The sequence below is a fragment of the Notolepis coatsorum genome, assembly GCF_963971535.1.
Source record: "Notolepis coatsorum genome assembly, chromosome: 1".
Lineage (NCBI taxonomy): Eukaryota > Metazoa > Chordata > Actinopteri > Aulopiformes > Paralepididae > Notolepis > Notolepis coatsorum.
Window position 1 is genome coordinate 162,341,166 of NC_140165.1, and position 21,365 is coordinate 162,362,530.

Consider the following 21,365-nt stretch of genomic DNA (forward strand, 5'->3'; position numbering starts at 1 on the left):
ACCTCTACAGCGCTTCCTGTTAAGCAGTTGCGCGATCGGCCACCAGATGGCGCTCCTGAACCGCCAGAGAGCTCAGTGGGTCCTGCTGGTGGTTCTCAGGCCAGCGGAGGCAGATTATGGATCCGATCGCAGATTTTTGAAATATTGATATAAGGACGCTGTACAGCGTCCCCCGGCAACTTTAGCATCGCCAGCAAAGACGTCTAAAGACGTGTCCCGGCAGTCAAAGTGTTAAGATGCATCTGTCAATAACAGTCGTGCTCGACCAATATAATTTTTTTTTACATTGACACGTGTTGCTCATTATGCCTGTTTAATTAAAAGTCTCACACTTTGATAAATTCGTTTATTTTGTACTTAAAGGTGCTATTGATAACATTCAGCCACTAGATATTTCACTATGGTGCGACAGTGGCTCGGTAGGTAGAGCCGTCGTCTGGTAATCCGGAGGTTCCCGGTTCGATTCCCGCTCCTCCCGGGCAGTGTGTCGAAGTGTCCTTGAGCAAGACACTTAACCCCTAACTGCTCCTGATGAGCAGGTTGGCACCTTGCATGGTCGCCTCCGCCGTCAAATCAAATCAAATTTATTTGTAAGGCCCGACAACACACTTAATTAATGTCCCCATGGGCCGTACATGTCTTCTTTAAACAAGTCAAGAAGAAACATCGCAATAAGTCATGAACAAAACAAGAACACCATAAGGTCCAAAAAATGTAAAATAAATGCAAAATGAATGCAACACTCCCAGACATACCCCACGTGAAGGTAAGGAAAAACTCACTAAAACCTAGCAATAGGAAAAAATGCACCACAGGCAATGTGGAGGAGAGAAATCTTAGAAGGGCCATTCAAGGGGGATCTCCCTTCTTAGATGTCGGTGATAGTAGTGTTGCAGTAAAAACAGGCGAACAGTTGGTAGGCATGCACTCATGTGTGTAGTGAAACACAGATAAGTGCATGCCATAGCAACTGAACATTTTGAAAGATTAAAGATAGAGCTGATAATGTGAGGAACAAATTGTGAAGCGCTTTGGATAAAAGCGCTATATAAATACAACCATTTACTAGAGCAGGGGTTCTCAAACCTTTTTATACCACAACGCCATTTTATTTAGGATTTCTTTTGGCGACCCCACACTTAATGTATCGTGTCATTTCAACCTGGAATTAAGGCATATAAAAATAAAAGCACGTTGTTGAACGTGATCATGCATATTTATTAGAACATTTTATTACAGCACTATGTTATCAATACACATTTATAAAATGAGGCGACCCGTAGTTTGAGAACCGCTGTACTAGAGCATCAGCATGTCATTTATCCAATCGGGTGCATTCCACGTGGGGAAATGGAAGTAGGAAGGGGATACATGCAACAACATTCATTTTGCACCTGCCAACAATTTTAAAATGATAAATTAATTAATAAATCATATTTTTTAAGTTATACTTTTATTCTGCACATTTTTAAAATCTCGCTACATAGAAATGTTATCTATAGCACCTTTAAGTTAAAGGGGACATGCATTATAAATGTTTTTTTCTGTGTTTAGCATGATTTTATAGTAATATGGGTTAGTATCAATGGGTCTGTGTCAATTACCATATTGACTCATCAGTCTAGTCTCGAGTTCACGAGATCCTCCCTCACTCAACTAAGCTATTCTGATTTGACGGTTTTGCTGACGTGTATATAGCACTGATTTGCATAACTAACTGGTTGACAGCGACAGCAGATAGAGTGGAATTATCTTCACTTCCTCAGAGAGAGAGAGAGAGAGACAGACAGACAGACAGACACACACACACACACACGACCACGCGCGGGGAAGCAGCAGTAGCACATACTCATTTACACAGTGCTTATGGGTGGAGCCAGGCCAACACTTTTGAGTACTTGATTAGAAATATAAAACAATGCATTTTTTTTAATAAAAGCTTACAGATGTGTTCAATAGACTCACAGGAATTGTGTAAAGTTGCCCAAATAGTCCTAGGAATAACGCACGTCTGATGTTCATCCTGTGTCTAGATCTGTTTGGTATTTGTTGCTTCTCTGTCCTTTGTTTTGCTCTGGTCGAGCCATTGTTGTTGTTGTTGTTGTTGTTGTGTCGGACATTGTAAACCCCCCCCCTCCCTCTGGAGTGATGTTGTTAGTACTCTTGTGTCACTGTTTACAAACCAGCTGAGTGTAACTTTAAGGCTATTTTATAGCTTTGTTTTTTGTCTTTTTCATAAAGTTGTCAGTAATATTGATGTTTCCCATGGAAATACATTACATGATGATAAATACAATGAATTTATCAGATTCTGATACACTAGTTGTCATAATAAATTGTGCTTCATTCTCGCCTTTACCCTGAAGCTTTGGTTGAATTCCTTTCATGTTGTATTTTTTGTTGAATATTTGGTTCAAGGCAAGGGGGTATTTAATTTGGGAGTGTTTTCACCAAGGGGGCTACCATCGCACGGTTTCAACCTCGTTACACACGCTCTGCGTCACTTCCTGTGGCCGACGGCAAATGCCGCTATAATCACAAGCGGTTAGATCAACATGCATAGTGACGGCACTGCAACAAATGAAGAAATCGTAACGGATAGGAACAACACACCTTTGACATAGCAAGCTATCTTAACTGACGGAGGCTGTTGTAGGAGAATGAGGATGTTCCTCTGTTTACCCCTGTGTATTAGGCCTATGACTGCAGAGGGGACAAGCAGTGACACACAACTTATTTGAGTTAGTTCTTACATTTACAATTCGTCATTTAGCTGTCTCTTTAAAGCGATTGTGTACAACAATTCAGCAGGAGGGGTACACCTCTGGCGGCTAAGGGTAAGTGGTTGTTTGTCTAGCAATGCCAAGGTTGAGTGCTACACACATTGAGTGCATAAGGTGCATATAATGACACATTTAGCATAGTAGTATATATTATTGTTCATTTTTATTTATTCATTCTTTAAGGCCCTTATTGGTAAGCTACCTCCTTATGCTACATCATTATTGGAATGGAATTTTGGAACTTATTGAACCCGTTCTAGTGACTGGTCCCCTGAGTTTGCTCAGAACAGGGTAAATCTGCATTTTGCTATGATGCCCCTCTAGCTCATGGAATGAACTCCAACAGTCCTTAAAGCTTGAGATTCTCCCCTCTGTTGCAGAGTTTAAAACATTGATCTCCAACTTGTCAATCAAGTTGTGTTTTAGTTGATTTGTTGTCCTTGTTCTTTGCCTCATCTTGTCTTATTGTTATGATTTTCTATGCTGTGTGATTTGATATGCTTTTTTGGGGGGGCTTATTTCTGTATGTACACTCAGTTGCCTTTCGAGTTTAAATAAAGGTTTGAAATGAAATATGTATAGTAGCATAGTACATAATAGACAGTAAGAATGTTTTTTTGTCTTTAATTCAGATATAGATTGAAGAAGTGTGTTTTAGTCGACAGCTGAACATTGGGATGGTTTCAGCTGTCCTGACTGTGATGGGAAGTTCGTTCCACCATCGTGGAGCGGGGACAGAGAATAGCCGGCTTCTCTTTGATGACACTCCAGGAGCCCAAATAGGAGTGGGTTTCAGGTGGCCAGAAGATGCAGAGTGGAGGGGCCTTGAGGGTGTGTAGTTAGAGATACCATTGACCAGAGGCAGGAGAGAGCCATTCCCCTCGCTGCATGGTATGCCAGGTCAAAAACATTGACGCGTATTTGTGTGGCAATGGGAAGCCGGTGCAGCTCTGTGGGAAGTGGGGTAACGTCGTGGGCTGACTTGGATAGGTTGGAGGTCAGACGGGCCGCTGCGGTAAACCAGCTAGCAGTGCATGTTCTATTGTAAGATAAGACATGCCTTTATTATAATAATAATAATTATTGATCCCCTTGCAGAAATCCAGGTGTCATAGCAGCGCAGGGTAAATGTAGGGGCATGGTAATAGAAGACAAATATAAATATAGGCAATAACATTTAATTGAATATAAAAATAAGAGAAAATTAAACGGTATAAACAAAGGTGCAGATGAGGGTCATAATATACGCCATGTCATGGAGAAAGATAATTTCACCAAAGTTTCGAATAACTTTAATAGATGTAAAAACAAGGGCGGCTGATTGGCGCAGTGGGCACGCCGCACGGCGCTTGCCTCTAACACAGGAGACGCTGGGTTCGAGCCCAGCTCTCGGCGTTGCTACCGGCTGGCCGGTCGTTCATACTAACTAACTATCATGTTGTGGACAGAGACTCCTACAGATCGGTTTGGTGACGCCGGTGCGACGGAAGCAGGAAGTAGCGGGGGCAGCGTGAGCCTCCCACGCATTAATCCTCGCCACTGAGAGTTCGAGCTGCTGCGGCGAAAAGATGCGACAGGCTGCCTCCTCGTGTACCGGAGGGGACACGTGATGCAAGGCTTCTGTCCTCACTACAACCGACCTGTGGGAGGCATAGTCTAGCAACGTTCAAGACAGGGGTGGGAAGAATTGGATACACGAAATTGGGATGGGAGAAAAATATAAAATGGGGGGGAGAAAAAAGTGGATCAAAAATAGATGTAAAAACAGTGTTTTGTGTTGTTTGCCAGCTGTCTCACAAGAAATACTAGATCGAAAAGGTTCAATAGCAACTAATTCAAGTTGAAATATTTTGTTTTATCTACAAATGACCGAACCTAATAGGCCCACACACTGTACTGATTGATTGAGGTTGGTTAGGTGACAAACAAAGCAATGCTTGGCCCATCAAGGTGCTGCCCTGTCACTGACAATAACCTCTGATTGCCCCTCTCTCTCTCTCTCTCTCTCTCTCTCTCTCTCTCTCTCTCTCTCTTCAATTCAAATGGGCCTTATTGACATGGGAAACATACGTTTACATTGCCAAAGCCAAACAAAACAATCAAACAGAAAGCAAAATAAATCAGTACATTACAGACGGAATTTCTTGTACAGTCTTTATGGTGGTTGCATTCCGCTGGATGTCCTTTTCTTGTCACAGCAGCTCACAAATCTTGCTGCTGTGTTTGCACATTCTTGTATTTCTCCCAGTAGGTATGGGAGTTTTGAGTTATTGTCCATGTTTTCAAAGTCTCTTTGGGTGTTTGCAATTTGTGGGAAGTATATGTCTCTGATGTCTTGGTATAGGGGGCAGGTTGTTAAGAAGTGGAGCTCGGTTTCCACCTCTTCTTGTGTGCAGTGGGTGCATAGTCTGTCTTCTCTTGGGAGCCAGGTCTGCCTATGGCGGCCTTTCTCAATGGCTAGGCTGTGCTCGCTGAGTCTGTACCTAGTCAAGGATCTTCTTAGTTTTGGGTCAGTCACGGTGCTCAGGTATTCTGCCACTGTGTACGCTCTGTTTAGGGCCAAATAGCATTTCAATTTGCTCTGGTTTTGGGTTGTTTCTTTCCAATGTGTCAGATAGTTTTCTTTTTGTTTTCTTATAATTTGATTTAGTCCAGTGTGGTTACTGTCTGGTGGTTCTGCTTGTGTTTGTGAGCAGAGTCCCAGAACCATCTGGCTGAGTGGGCATCTATCGAGGGTCTCTCTGTGGGTGAGGGCTATGTTGTGGAGTGTGTCTGGGTCGCTTTCTTTTAGGTGGTTGTGGAATTTGAATGCTCTTTTTTGAATTTTTATGATTAGTGGGTATCTTCCTAGTTCTGCTCTGCATGCATTATTTGGCGTTTTCCGTTGGGTGCGGAGAATGGATTTGCAAAATTCTGCATGCAGAGTCTCAATTGGGTGTTTGTCCCATTTGGTGAAGTCTTGGTTTGCAAGTGGGCCCCAGACTTCACAACCATATAGGGAAATCGGTTCTATGACGGAGTCTAATATTTTGAGCCAGATTTTGACTGGAATGTCTAATATGATGTTCCTTTTTATGGCATAAAAAGCCCTTCTTGCTTTGTCTCTCAGGTTGTTCACAGCTTGATTGAAGTTCCCTGTAGCACTGATGTTTAGGCCGAGATATGTGTAGTTTTTTGTGTGTTCTAGGGAAATTGTGTCTAGGAGGAATTTGTGTTTTTGTTGTTGTAGGCTGGGCCTTTTTTGGAATATCATAATTTTAGTTTTGTTTAGGTTTACTGTCAGTGCCCATGTCTGGGAGAATTTGTGCAGAAGGTCAAGGTGCTGTTGTAGCCCTTCTTTTGTTGGGGACAGCAGCACCAGGTCATCTGCAAACAGTAGGCATTTGACTTCTGTGTTGCCAGGTGCTGCAGTTTGTTCCAATGTTTTTGCCAGTTCATTTATGTATATATTGAAAAGGGTTGGACTCAAACTGCACCCCTGTCTAACCCCCCGGCATTGAGGGAAGAAGTCTGTGTGTTTTCCCTCAATCCTCACAGCACATGTGTTGTTGGTGTACATTGACTTTATGAGGTCGTAGGTTTTCCCTCCAATGCCACTATCTAACAGTTTGTACAGCAGACCCTCGTGCCAAATTGAGTCAAATGCTTTTTGGAAGTCAACGAAACAGGAGTATACTTTGCTTTTATTTTTATTTATTTGGTTGTCGATTAGGGTGCTGAGGGTGAGAATGTGGTCTGTTGTACGGTGATTTGGTAGGAAGCCAATCTGTGATTTGCTCAAGGTATTGTTGTTTGTGAGGAAATGTGTGAGTCTGTGGTTAATGATCATACAGAGGATTTTTCCAAGGTTGCTGTTGACACAGATCCCACGGTAATTGTTTGGGTCATATTTGTCTCCCTTTTTGTGGAGCGGTGTTATGAGTCCTTGGTTCCAGATATTGGGGAAGATCCCGGAGCTAAGGACAATGTTAAGGAGTTTTAGTATAGCCAATTGGAATTTGGAGTCTGTGAATATGATCATTTCATTTAGGATACCATCCTCTCCGCAGGCCTTCTTGATTTTATTTTGTCCTGTAGTTCTTGTAGTGTAATTGGGGAGTCTAGCGGGTTCTGGTAGTCTTTTATGGTTGACTCCAGGCTTTGTAGTTTGTCTTGTATGTGTTTTTGCTGTTCATTTTTTTGTATTGGGCTAAAGAGATTGGAGAAGTGGTTTACCCATACATCTCCATTTTGGATGGGTAGCTCCTCGTGGTGTTGTTTGTTTATTTTGTTCCAGTTTTCCCAGAAGTTGTTTGTTTTTATAGATTCCTCTATATCTTGTAGCTGGTTTCTAACATGTTGGTCTCTTTTTTTTCTGACTGTGTTTTTGTAATGTTTCACTGTTTCACTGTATTGGAGACGTGTGTTCTGGTTGTCTGGGTCTCTGTGTTTTTGGTTTGATAGGTTCCTTAATATCTTCCTGAGATTTTTACAATCATTATCATACCATTTGTCATGCATATTTTTATTTCTATTTTTTATTTCTATTTTTCCTCTCTCTCTCTCTCTCTCTCTCTCTCTCTCTCTCTCTCTCTCTCTCTCTCTCTCTCTCTCTCTCTCTCTCTCTGCTTTACCCGTCACATCTGTGATATTGGAGACTATTGTCGTCTGTCACTTTTAGATGGTTTATACAGTATCTACATTCACAGACTTCTTCTAGCTTCCTCTGGGCGTCACATCTTGCTTGTGTGTCTCTGAAAGGTTCCCGTCCTCGGCGTACAGTGGGTTGGTCCTCAGGCCAAGCTGTGAAGAGCAGAGAAAAACAGAGCTAACAGAGGACAGACAGACGGAGGTAAACTGAGGTGGAAGTTACAGGTTCATTCAGGTTGGCAATCTGTTGTTATTACTCAATATTCAAATAACACGGTGAAGGACAGAGAGCACAAAGACAGACTGTTGTCTCTCTGCCAAGAACGTGATCTTTAAACCGTATCAACCCCTCAGTCAGCTTGTATCTCTCTAAGAAAAAGTGGTTTTGCTTTGAATCAAGGGTGTAGGTTTGGTTTCAACAGTGGAAGGGACACTTTGATTTGATTTGATTTTTTATTTGTCTCGAACATTTAGAAACATAAAACAAGTTAAAAAAAAAAAGGTAAATAGTCAAAGACTATTTCCATACAATAAGAAGAAACAGGGGGAAGTAAAAAAAAAAACATATCAAGCCCTGCCCCTTCCTTACAATATTTTACATTATAATTTAATACAAATAGAAATAATATAACAAATAATGATTTTTTTTATAAAAGTACAGTTTTTTATATATCCAAATGAGAAAAATATGTATTAGGCAGTCACATTACTGCTCAAGCTCCTCTCTCTTATATGTGTCCATAAGTGCTTGTTTATAGCTACCTTTAAATTGATTGATATTTTTGCTTAATTTTATACTCACATCCAGACTATTCCAGAGTGATACCCCACAAACTGCAATGCACATACTTTTAAGAGTAGGTTGTTTTAATGCTAATGTCCCTCTAAGATTATAAACACGCTCTCTAGCCATGAACATTAAGCTTTACTTAACTTTAAGTTGGGGATCTAGTTGTCCTCCCCCAGGAAACTTTGAGCGTTAAACACATCATTGTACCTTTATGCACCAATTTGTGCCCTTTTTGCATCAATTTACATTACGTACTACACTGGCTGCATTACTCATCTAAGACATTTTTTATTTGTTTTTAGAAAACAAATTATACAACGTCAGACATCATAGATTTCACAGATCAACCAAAAAACAAGCAAATAACAACTAAAACTATTATTAAAGAGATAAAAAGACAGCATTTTAAGATTGTACACTAGACATCACCAAATAATTGGTTATAATGATGTATGGTAGATACAGCACAGTACACTATTCTTATTATTGTTTTGCTTTTTATTGTATGTTTCAGAGACTGTGTTAAAATAATAAAAATCTATCAGAAATAAAACCTTTAGGGGGATCATGTGGAAAAGGCGACAGCTCACCTCTGAGTCTTTCTCCTCCGTCCCAATGGCTGGTGTCTGAGCCGGTGCTCTGTAGTCTGATGAGAATGGATTTAGATGTATATCCCTATGTTTGTAAATCCACATTTCCTCACAGTATAGATTTGAAAAAAAAAGAGATAAATTCTTACATGAATATTTGACAGCAGCCCCCACACTGACGCAGAACAGGACCACACCAAACACGCCCACAACGGGCCACAGCCACCGGACTCCATGGGCTGCGGATTCCTCTGACCACAGGACGACGAGGGAGAAACTGATATATAAGCCATGTATGCAGTTTTACGTGTCCTTGCTAGTAATTGTCTTGTGTAACATGAAATGTTGTTTATGTGTTAAAGATCCCATCCAGATGCATTTAAACCATTTAAAATGCTCTATATTGAGGGCGACATTGGCTCAGGAGGTAGAGCAGTCGTCTGGTAATCGGAAAGGTTCGATTCTCACTTCTCCTGGGCAGCGCGTCGAAGTGTCCCTGAGCAAGACACTTAACCCCTAACTGCTCCCGATGAGCAGGTTGGCACCTTGCATGGTAGCCAATAAAAAATACTCTAGATTGCCTAGCAGCATCTATATTTACATTTAGTCATTTAGCTGACCCTTTTATCCAGAGCACCTTACAAGTTCTGTACAACAAGTCAGCAGGAAGGGTACATCTCTGGCAGCCACTGTAAGAGTAAGTCATATTGTTCGTCAAACAGTGTTGAACTTGAGTGCATCTCTACACCTTTGCTCTTGTGGAGAATGCAAGGTTCTATGAATATACAAAATGGCAACAAGCATCCATTGTTATTTACCCATAATTCCATGTCGGCAGCTTATATTATTTCAAGACATGTCAATACCCACTCAGCTTTCTGTGTAGCTGAAGCTATAGGTGTCACGTTATCCCATATTGACCATGAGAGGTGACATTTATTAGTGACATCACACATGCAACTCAGATTTCAGGGAAGTACAGAGAAGCTCTGCCTCAACAGTGGAAGAATGTGACAAAGGCACTCTGGTGACGAGTTCTGCACAAATAATAATCAGTAACGAGGACAGAGAGACTTCGGCTCAGCTTCTTCCCCCAGGCCATCAGAGCCTTGAACACTGAACTCTCCACGCACAAGCACACATGAGCACACACACAACACACACAGGGGTGTCAAACTCATTTTCACAGAGGGCCACATCAGCATTATGGTTGCCCTCAAAGGGCCAAAGACCGTATAAATGTTAATGTAATGTAAAATAAATGTAGCTACTCATTTACATATTGTTAAACATGTTGTTTCTGTATTTATTACTTATTCAAGTTATACATATTGCATATGCATTTGCATAGATGTAAAAATATATGTTAGCTTATGTTATTTTAACAAATAATTTTTGTTTATCAGAACCCCATATTACTCCCATCAATCAATGATCAAACCATTCAAGTAAATAACAAAGAAGAATATCATCAAATACAAGCTATGACATTAAGTTTGTTCAAAACCTTTTTGTCACAGTCAAGAGGGGCAGAACTAACAACTGAGCTGCAAAGAACACGTGGGACAGATGTAGCAGATGTTACAAAAACAAATGGCTGCACACAACCTTGCAGAGGCCATACATCCAACTAATTGAAGATAGTTTAATTAACTTTAATTAACAGATTGCAGAATGGGTACAGTACAGTACAGCTCAATACACACAATTGTTAAGGGGATGCAGACCAGAGAAAGACTTTCGACTTGTTTACATCAGGGTCCCCCATTTTCAATTCATAATGAAATTGCTATTATGTGTCTGCATGAACACACAACTGTAACTGTACTCAAAAATAACAAAATAAGGGTCGTCTCAGTTCACAACTATATTGGTCAAGTTTTGGGTGGGACTTGTTTGCGTCCCTACAGCTTCTTATTCAATTGAGCGAGATGCTCGGTTATGTCACACAGCCAGTTTGCATCTGACAGTTCAGACAATATTTCTTCAACCCTTTGTTACCTATTCCGCCTGGATCTTTTTTGTATTTTGGGCTGTAAAATTGTCACACAATTCTTTTAACGTCGCTATTTTTTAACCCAAGATTAATGTTTAAAAAGAAAAAAAAAAAATGTGCAGGGCTCTTGGGGGCCACATCAAATTACAGAAGGAAAGGTCACTTTAAGAATAGTATAGTATAACTTGAGATTGTATAATATAGCATCGTAAAGACCCAGTGCCTCATCCGTAGCTAACAGTGTACTGCACTGCCACAGGACCTAGCATGTCCTACCATGCTCTGTAAATAACTCATGTACAGATACCGATATGCCCTACTTTGTTTACTTGTTTATTGCACAATGTCGCTCTATTGGTTGGATTCTTATTATATATTATTACTATTGTATTATGCACATCGTTGCGGGCAAGACCCCCCGCATTTCACTGTATACCTGTATGCCGTGACAAATAAAACTCGTGTATTCTTGTATCTTGTTGTATCTTGTATCAGTATAGTCAAAGTCGTAAACTTCGTTCTGTCTTTTACTATTATGCAGTTTGCTACTAAGTAATCTACCCTGCCTATATACTACTACCTACTAAGCTAGTATGTCTGAACTACTATACACTCAAGACTGTAACACTCAAGTTCACCACCGTTTGATGAACAATATCACTTAACCTTAGCTGCCTGAGTTTTACCCTTCCTGCTGACTTGTTGTACAGAACTTGTAAGTCGCTTTGGACCCTAAATGTAAAATGTAAAAATAAAGTTTTCTTGGAGCAGAGGGGATCTTTAATCTTTACGTACCTGCGGCCCTGCTTGCTCCACTGTTCCCGGCTCGAACGTTACGTAGGCTGTGGTCCTTGTACCCGTATCCCAGGCTCCGCGTGGGCCTGCCCCAGTAGAAGCTGTTGGTGCGAAGGGGGAAGAAGGGAGCCATGAAGGCCTGGGCTCTCTGTGCTGGAAACACCTGGTCGCTGTCTGGGTAGGAGGCGTCGCTCTGCTTCTCCAGCCACTCGTTTAGAATCCTGGCACCCAGGTAGACAGGGATGAAGAATAAAAAAAAATACTATTCCATCAGTACTCATACATGCAGGACGCCACGCACTTCATCAAAATATATAAACGTTTTCACATTGTGAGGGCATTCCAACACCTTGAATGCCCTCCGACTGTGTTGTAAATGCAGCGCACCCTTCCTTCACAGCTGTGCGCTCCGCCCCTCCCCTTCCCTCAAGCCCAAACAGTAGTTTCAGCTCGTGTTCAGAGGGAGGAGGAGCCACGGCGCATTTCTCCAGTTATTTTGAAACATCTTTTGTAACTTAGGGCGGCCGGGTAGCGCAGCGGACTAAGCGTCTATCTACCACCGCAGAGACACTGGTATCGAATCCGGCTGTCAGCGGTGCCTCCGGCTTGGTCGGTCGTCATACTGACACAATTGGCAGTGTCAGCGGGTGGGAAGCCGGTGGGTGGTATTCCGGTCATTGTAAACAGCGACTCCTACAGGTCGGTCAGGGCGCCTGCACAGCGAGGGAAGGAACTGGGTAAGGTAGTGTGATCCTCCCACGCGTTACACTTCCCCAGTGAGAGTCCTCGCTGTCAGGTGAAAAGAGGCTGCTGGCTGTCTCCTATGTATCGGAGGAAGCATCTGATAGACTTCAGGGCTCCCTAGACCGACCAGTGGGGGGCACATGCGCGCAACAACCAGGAAGGGGAGGGGGGAATTGGCATAACGACTAAAATTGGGATGGGAGAAAATTCCGATAAATAAAACAAATTCAGTCGTCGTCATACCATGTTCTCAAATCAATGAGTAATCATGTTCAATAATCAAGCAGCCCTACTGACCACTGTGTGTCGACTTGTAACAGATTTTTTATTGTTTATTCTTATTCATTGTGCCTATATGTAGGAAATTGTTGTACGTCTTGTTTTGTAAGCTCGTCGTCGCTGTAAATTAGGGTAATAAAGGTTTGGAATTAAATGAAAATTACCCTTCATCTCGTGATGTCAGAGATGACCTATACAAGCCAGACAACGTAGTGCATCACATCAATCCATCCTTAATACATCATCGTTGTTTTATATATTTCACCTCTGACATACTTGTCAACGAAGCTGTGGTGGACCATGAATATGGGGTCGTTGGCAGCAATGGGGACCAGGGCCATGGTCCCGTTCAGGTATCTGTGGATCAGGTTATGTAGAGAGGCCTTCAGGTGGCGGGAGTCATGGGGGATGTCAAACCCTGTAGGAGATATTTTTACAACTTTGTGTGTTTTCATTATAAAAAAATATGTTTACAAAGGTTTTCAGTACTTTGGTACAAATTCACAAAGATTAGATCAGATCAAACAAGATATGCCTTTATTGATTCGATTCGATTGGATTCAAATGTGTTGTCATTATACAGCACAATTGTACAGTACAACGGAAATAAGGAGTGCAAATGTAACAGTCAGCAAACATAAACATAAAAGTTTTTATACTCCAAAAAAGGGCCATAAGGATAGTTCACATTGCAGGTTATCGTGATCACACTAACATATTGTTTCTGGAGTCAAAGACATTGAAGTTAAATGATCTTGTGGAATTTAAAACGGCACAATTAATGTATAAAGCAAAAAGTCATGCACTTCCAAGAAACATTCAAGAATTGTTCTTTGATAGGGAGGGGGGTTATAATCTGAGGGGAGAACACAATTTAAAGGTGCTAAACGTACGCACTACCATGAGAAAACACTGCATCTCAATATGTGGAGTGAAACTGTGGAACAGTCTAAATGTGGTGCTAAAGCAATGTCCAAACATGAGACAATTCAAACTGATGTATAAGGAAATTATGTTCACAAGGTACAGGGATGAAGAAGGGACTTGATATTCACGGGTGTTTACATTTTTATTTTATTTTGTTTTCTATTTTATTTTATACATATATAGTTTTTGTTTTTTGTTTTGCATATATATATATATATATTTTTTTTTTTTTTTCTTTTCTTTTTTATGTTTAAAATAGTACACTCATTTGAGTAGTGGAAAAGGGGTAGGATTAAATAAGTGTATACTTCTTCCTACTCCTTTTCAAACATGCAGATTGAGTTGTTTTTCTTTTTTGTTATTGTTTGTTGTATTCATTGCATGTTCGAAATAAAGACTTCAAATCAAAAATCAAATCAAAAATCAAAAAAGTGCAATAGTAATATACAATGTTAAACTGGGTATAAAATATATAAATTAGTACTACTGAATAATAGTTCAGATGTATGTACAGAGTTGTAGTATTAGTATGTACAGTGGCCCCCAGCACCTAACCCAATCTACATTTCTATGGTTGACATTTATGCACATATCCTTAAAAAGAAAATAACATGGCGGTTAGGTGGCCGAGCGGAGATTGCGTTCGTCACCAACCCCGGAGCTGTGAGCTGGATTCGAACAGGCGAATCCAGCTTGGCTGGCTGTTCACACTAATACAATTGGCTGTATTAGAGGGTGGGAGAAGCTGGCGGGGTGGGTCCGGGTCGTTGTAAACAGCGACTCCTACAGTTCGGTCGGGGCGCCTGCTAAGCGCGGATAGGACCTGAGAGGGATAGTGTGATCCTCCCACACGCTACGCCCTCTCAGTGAGAGTCCGCGCTGCCAGGTGAAAAGAAGCGGTTGATTGGCTGGACGTGTGTCGGAGGAAGCACGTGGTAGCCTCCACTCTCCCAGATGATCTGACTGTGGGGGGTAAGTGCGCAGCGACCAGGAAGGGACTGGGAATTGGCATACGACTAACATTGGGATGGGAGAAAAATCGGAGGAAAATGGAGGGGGAAAAAGATCAAAAAAATAAAAAAAAATAAAATAAAAATAACATAAAATAATAATAATAATAATAATACTAATAATAGTAATTCGTATAGTTAATTCAAATTAAATTAACCTTATTCCTTTACTTTTTACTAACAAGTAGCATATACCTGTTTACACATTCAAAGACAATGTAAATGAAGAGATACAATTTCAACCTGAGTAATGCATAATGATCAGGTCTTATGACCTTATTTCCTCTACCATGCATAGTATATCTAGCTTTTCATTAAATCATCAGCTTCAGTGTACTTTTCAGTGTGTGTGTGTGTGTGATGTCAGTGAAATCATCAGCTCCGATTGATCTGCTTTTGTGGACACACACACACACACACACACACACACACACACACACACACACAGAGGAGTGATTATTACCTTCTAGTTTATTCCGGAAGCTCTTAGTGGAAGTGTTACTGTACGGAGGGGTGTCATAGCTGCTGGTTGTCATGATGTTCTGAAGGTCCTGTGCCGTGGGAAGGGCTGGGAACATGCTGTCTTTGCCAGGGTTGCGGGTCAGATACTCAGGTCGAGCATTATCAGACTGAACGCAGATTATACCCAGACTTTCCTGGTATGGACAAATGGTCTGTGGAGAGAGAGGATGGAGCAGAAGAAGTCAGGAGAGGAGAGACATGGAAATCAGTTCCTGCCTCTTAAAGGTAGACTCAGTATCAGAATCAGAATTAGAATCAGAAAGGTCTTTATTTGCCATGTAGTTTTCACATACAAGGAAGTTGCTTTGGACGTTATCGGTGCGACATTAACGGACAGACATTAGCTATCAGACAGATAATACAATAAAGAGGTGGAGTAAAATAAAAGAAATATGAGCCAAGTTAAGCACAATAGAATAATATACTGTAATTATGAAATAATATAGGGCAGGGCTGTACAACTGTAAATAAGAGGTTGAATAAAATTCTATGGGATATAAACTAAATTAAATATAGCAAAATATAATATAATACAATTATAAGTAAAAAATAAAATAGGAATAGGCCAGGGCTGTACAACTGGGCAGATGTGGTAAATTATATACACTAATTTGAATGAGGTAACAATACAGTGGGCAAGTATATAGTCCAGTGTGTGGGGGGGGGTGTCAGTGAGGGTCCCGAGTCTTGTTGATGAGGCTCACTGCAGAGGGGAAGAAAGTGTTCTTGTGGCGTGAGGTTTTGGCCCTGATGGACCGCAGCCTCCTGCCAGAGGGGAGTGTCTCAAACAGGTTGTGACCGGGGGTGGTAGGGTGGAGGGGTACAGGTCCTGGAGAGATGGCAGATTGCAGCCGATCACCTTCTCAGCAGAGTGGATGACACGCTGCAGCCTGCCTTTGTCCTTGATCGTGGCTGCAGCGTACCATACTGTGTGTGAGGGCTGGCCCAGTACTGCGCGCTTCCAGGTGCCAATTACCATCACGCACCTGAGAGGAGTTCCAATCAGCTCGACGGGAGCCCTCTTATACACGGTTTGCTGAACATTCAGTGTCGGGTCGTTTTGGTCACCACCAGCTACTGCTTGTTCCTCTTGTGTGTTTCTCCAGTACGCCCTTGGATGTTGCCGCTGTTTCCTCTCTCTGCCTCCGTGGACCCGTGCCTCGTATTTACACTTTGCCCTTGGTGAGTTTTTGGAAGTCTATTTTTTGATGCTCTGATATCCTCATTTTTGTGTGTTCCTTAACACTGAAGAATTGTCGCTTTGTTTTGGGTACTGGACTCTGCCTTGTTACTGGACTGCCTCGTAATCCCTACGTTTCTATTAATGACATTCTCCGTTTTCTTTTTCTCCACAAGTGGATTATCAATAAGCTGCAGAGCCGCAGAGCCACAGAGCCAACTCTGCTCTGGGCAGAGCCGCAGAGCCGCAGAGCCCTACTCTGCTAAAGGACATTCCCCCCGAATGCATTTACGTTATTTTTGCTCATTTCTGTTTGTGAAATAAATGCGCCCATCGTTTTTGGCTAACTCTGAACTACCTGTCTGTGTCGTGCTGCTGGGGTTGTTTACAAACCATAACACTGTGGTGGAGGAGGTGAGGATGGACTCAATGATGGCTGTGTAAAAGTGCACCATCATCGTCTTTGGCAGGTTGAATTTTTTCAGCTGCCGCAGGAAGTACATCCTCTGCTGTGCTTTCTTGATGAGGGAGCTGATGTTCAGCTCCCATTTGAGGTCATGGGAGATGATGGTTCCCAGGAAGCGGAAGGACTCCACAGTGTCCACTGGGGAGTCACACAGGGTGATGGGGTTGATCAATCTCCCACCTGTAGGCGGACTCATCCCCACCAGAGATGAGTCCAATGAGGGTGGTGTCGTCCGCGAACTTCAGGAGCTTGACGGACTGGTGACTGGAGGTGCAGCTGTTGGTATAGAGGGAGAAGAGAAGAGGGGAAAGAACACAGCCTTGGGGGGAACCTGTGCTGATGGTCTGGGAGTCTAAGGTGGTGTGTTCTCCCACTCTCTGTGATCGGGCACGCTCAGCTGGGAGAGCTCGTCCTGTAGCAGGGCCGGGATGACTGTGTTGAACGGAGAGCTGAAATCCACAAACAGGATCCTGGCGTAGGTTCCTGCAGAGTCCAGGTGCTGGAGGACAAAGTGGAGTGCCATGTTGACAGTGTCGTCTACAGACCTGTTGGCTCTGTAGGCGAACTGCATGGGGGTCCAGGAGAGGGTCTGTTATTGTTTTGAGGTGTGTAAGCACAAGGCGCTCAAAAGACTTCATCACCACAGAGGTCAGGGCGACGGGTCTGTAGTCATTTAGTTCACTGGGCCTTGGCTTTTTGGGGACAGGGATTATGGTATTGCACTTTGTTTAAATGTTTTGTTTTGGTGTGATGTGTGGGTTGGAGTTTAGTAACTTATCATACTGTGAATTTCTCCTGGCAGAGCCTGAGGTGTGACCAGCAAAAGCAACACCTCCCCCTATCCCTACTCAACATATGTGAATTCTTAAAGTGGGTGGCATTCCCCTTTAATATTTAGAATTAGAGGTAAGGATGTAGAAATTGGAGAGTAAAATTGGTATGCAGTTCCATACAGTAGGTAGTAGGGTTGTAAACGTCAGGCTTTACCGCAATACAATACAATTTAGATTCTTAAAGCAACAATCTGATATTTTGTGACAAACGTACATCATAAAGGTTGAGAGAAGAAAAAAGGTTTTATGGGTGTTCCTTTTCTGCTACAATTAAGACTATTTGTTTAAACCATATATGATCTGAATGTACGCACATCGTATAGACGGAACCGGAGCGTTACCTTTTGAATCAACGCATCGGTCCGAAATTCCGAATCAACGTATCGTTATGTCCCGATGGCACGGGGCGGAAATTCTATCTGTTGGTCATCGGCAGTGGTGCAGTGGTCATGGGACGGGGTTCCATCTGCTTCTTGAGCAGGAGCGCGCGCATGCACATGCACAGATGTGCACGCGCGTGCACACAAGAATGTCCACTCTGCGCCAAGTACCCACCTGGCTACTTTGCATAACAATAGCTCAGGTCGTCAGGTGTGTTCAAATACTACAGTTGGACCATTCACACAAATCCTGCGAATGAAATGTGTTACATTCCATTCCTAGAGGCAATTAGGCTTAGTCTTTATTCGCGAGGGAACATGTATGCACATGCACACGACGTCATTAAAACACAGTGCAACCCCTTATGAAATCAGCACTGCACCACTGGTCACCGGGTCATTTGAAGCTGTGACGTCTCACCTCCCACCTGGAGAAGAGCGAACCGCTGTCTATGAGCCCGCCCGGGCCGACTCCCCCGAGGTACCGGTTGGTGCAGATGTTACAGTGGTCGGTTCTGGTCCAGTCCCAGTACGGGACGGCAAAGTCCCAGTTCCCGGTGAGCTCCCTGATCTCCCTCTCGATGAAGAGAAGAAAGACGCGGTGCCAGAAGCCGAAGGCGGGCCCCCGGTGTGCTGCATTTTCTCCAGAGCCGGCGAAGCTCTTGGCCGAATAATAGTGAATCCACACATACAGGTTGTAAACACTGGTGTTGTGAAACACATGATTCCCCTCCACAGAGGTGTCGCTGCTGGTAAGGATCACATAGCGGTCGCTGAGGCTCCATTTAGCCTTTTCCAGGCTAGAGAGGAACGTCTCCCTCTCCCGGTCGGTCAGATCCGTTATCTCTTTTCTCTCCACGTGGTGGCGCCGCATGCAGAAGGGTCCTCTCCAGCCGGGCAGGCACTGGCCACAGTCAAAACCATCATAGTTCCCCCAGCAGGTGCAGACTGAATCGTAGAAGGCACGGGGCCAGTTGATCCTATAGTCAACCGGTTTTGGGAGGTCTCTAGCGGGGTGCGGCGCGCAGACCCCTCGCCCCGATTTAAAACCGCAAGGGGAACCGTTCCAGAGAGGGCAGCACTCCCGGCTCTCCAGGGCCTCAGGGGTGGTGCAGGGTCGTGGAAACTGAGCTTCCAGGGTCCTGGGGAATAGCAGACAGATCAGGAAAATCAGCCAGGAGCACAGAGGGATTGTAAAGTGTGGATACAGCATAGTAGAGGACAGGGAAACAGATCTCACTGAATGGTGATTGGAGAGTGAGGGAGGAGGACAGCTCCCTTTTTAAACCGTGAATGACGTGCATGAACCTCCGTTTTTCTCTTCATGCTGCAATATTTGATCACCTGGATCACATTTCTCTGAACTCTCTGCGCTCTGCAGTCAGTGTACATTGATTAGATAAAATGACATGACGTTTAATAAGCTGTAGCCCTATTTTCAGAAATCTCGCCTAAAGGTACATGCCTAAGTAAATGGAAGATTGCTCCACTTCTACAAGGCCAATTTGCATGTTCTTGGTATCTAGGAACATCTAGGGACCTGGGGGTATGTATTTCCAGTGTCAGAAATATTGTGTCTGTTACTAGGCTTGAGTAAATTGTAATGAAATACGGAGAATATAAATGATGATTTATTTTTGCATCTGTGCCGGTGAATAACACCATGTTACAATTGTGAGCAAACCGAGCTCGCTCACTGAGCTCATTCAGCACCTTCTTGAGATCAAGTGTACAAAAAATCTAAGCAAATGAATAAAGGGAAGATGATTAAACAGAAGGATTTGTAGATACAGTAATAAATGATAATCGATTTTAATTATAAATTCATATTTGACCTTGAACTTGACCTTATTATGGCCAAATCATACATCTATGGATAGAGAAAAGGCTCCTCTTTCCAATGGCAGGGTTAAATCTGGATTTAGTCATTTCCTCACGGTTTTACGATAAAAGAGATATAATTAGCATTTTTCTGATAAATTCTTATTGTCGGTAAATCTTACAAAACATCGGTAAAAATGAAAATATACACATTGACTGGTGTTTTGATAGGGTTATGGTCTTTACTCTTGGCAAAAAAAATAAAAGCAAACCTCTTAACATCCAAGGGCCCACATGTGGGCCCTCATGAGGATGATTCGCAATGCGCCACTTTGCTGACCTCTAGCGGCTCGGGTGTGCATTTATTTTAATACAATATATAGATCGAATTATAGCCCTATTTGTTGCCTGTCAATTGCCCTTTCAGGTGACAAAATCCGTTCAGCGGTTCTCGAGTTACATGTCGATATGTGAGGCGTGCGCCAAAGTACACATTACCACCCCTGACCTCCGGGGGCTCTAGCTCCGTCAATCATTTGGCGATCTCGAAAATGTTGGACAGGGTTGTAGCCAATGAGTGTGGCTTTCCAATGATACCCATGATATGATAATTGGGGATCTAATATGGTCTCTATAGTTAAGGGACAACTGTTCATGTTGGCCTTGTATTTTTTGAGCACAACATACCATTCTTTCATCGCCCACTGTGTGGCACCCGGCCTTGGGCTGCGCGAGCGTGGGGGCCCACATTGCTGGCACCAGGTGCACTTCAGAATTGGAATCAGAGTCAGAATTTGACTTGAATTTGACAGTGATTTGACTTGACATATCAGCATGGCATACTGTATGTCAATACCTGCTCACATTCTAACCATTTCCTCCTACAGCCACACCCCTTACCCTAAACCAGGTTAATATCCTATTCCCTACCCCTACACCCTTTACCCTAAACCAGTTTCATATCCTATTCCCTACCCCTACACCCCTTACCCTACCCCTACACCGTTTACCCTAAACCAGGTTCATATCCTATTCCCTACCCCTACACCCCTTACCCTAAACCAGGTTAATATCCTATTTGCTACCCCTACACCCCTTACCCTAAACAGTGTTCATATCCTATTCCCTACCACTACACCCCTTACCAGGTTCATATCCTACACATTTTTTATTTGACCACTATGAGTAGCATAGATGTTTGGACGAGGGCACAAGTATCTTGTGTTGATAAATGAGTCAAGATTGAAATGCAAGAACAAATAGGCAATGGACTGCATTAAGTATGTCTGGTAATAGGAAGGTTCCCAGTTTGATTCCTACCCTGCCCCCCTGTACTTTATTGACATGATATTTTCATTTAATATTTACAACAGCTCCATACATGACTCTACCTCATAAATGGTGCATTTACAATTTTGTTCCTCACATTCACTCCCACACTGATGGCACAGGCAACCATGCAAGATGCCAACCTGCTCATTGGGAGCAGTTAGGGGTTAAGTGTGGACACGCTGCCCGGGACGAGCGGGAATCATATTTTACATGTTATGCATTTCAATTATATACATACAATATTATTTCAGAACCAGAACCAGATCCTTCCCTTCCCCATCCAAAACA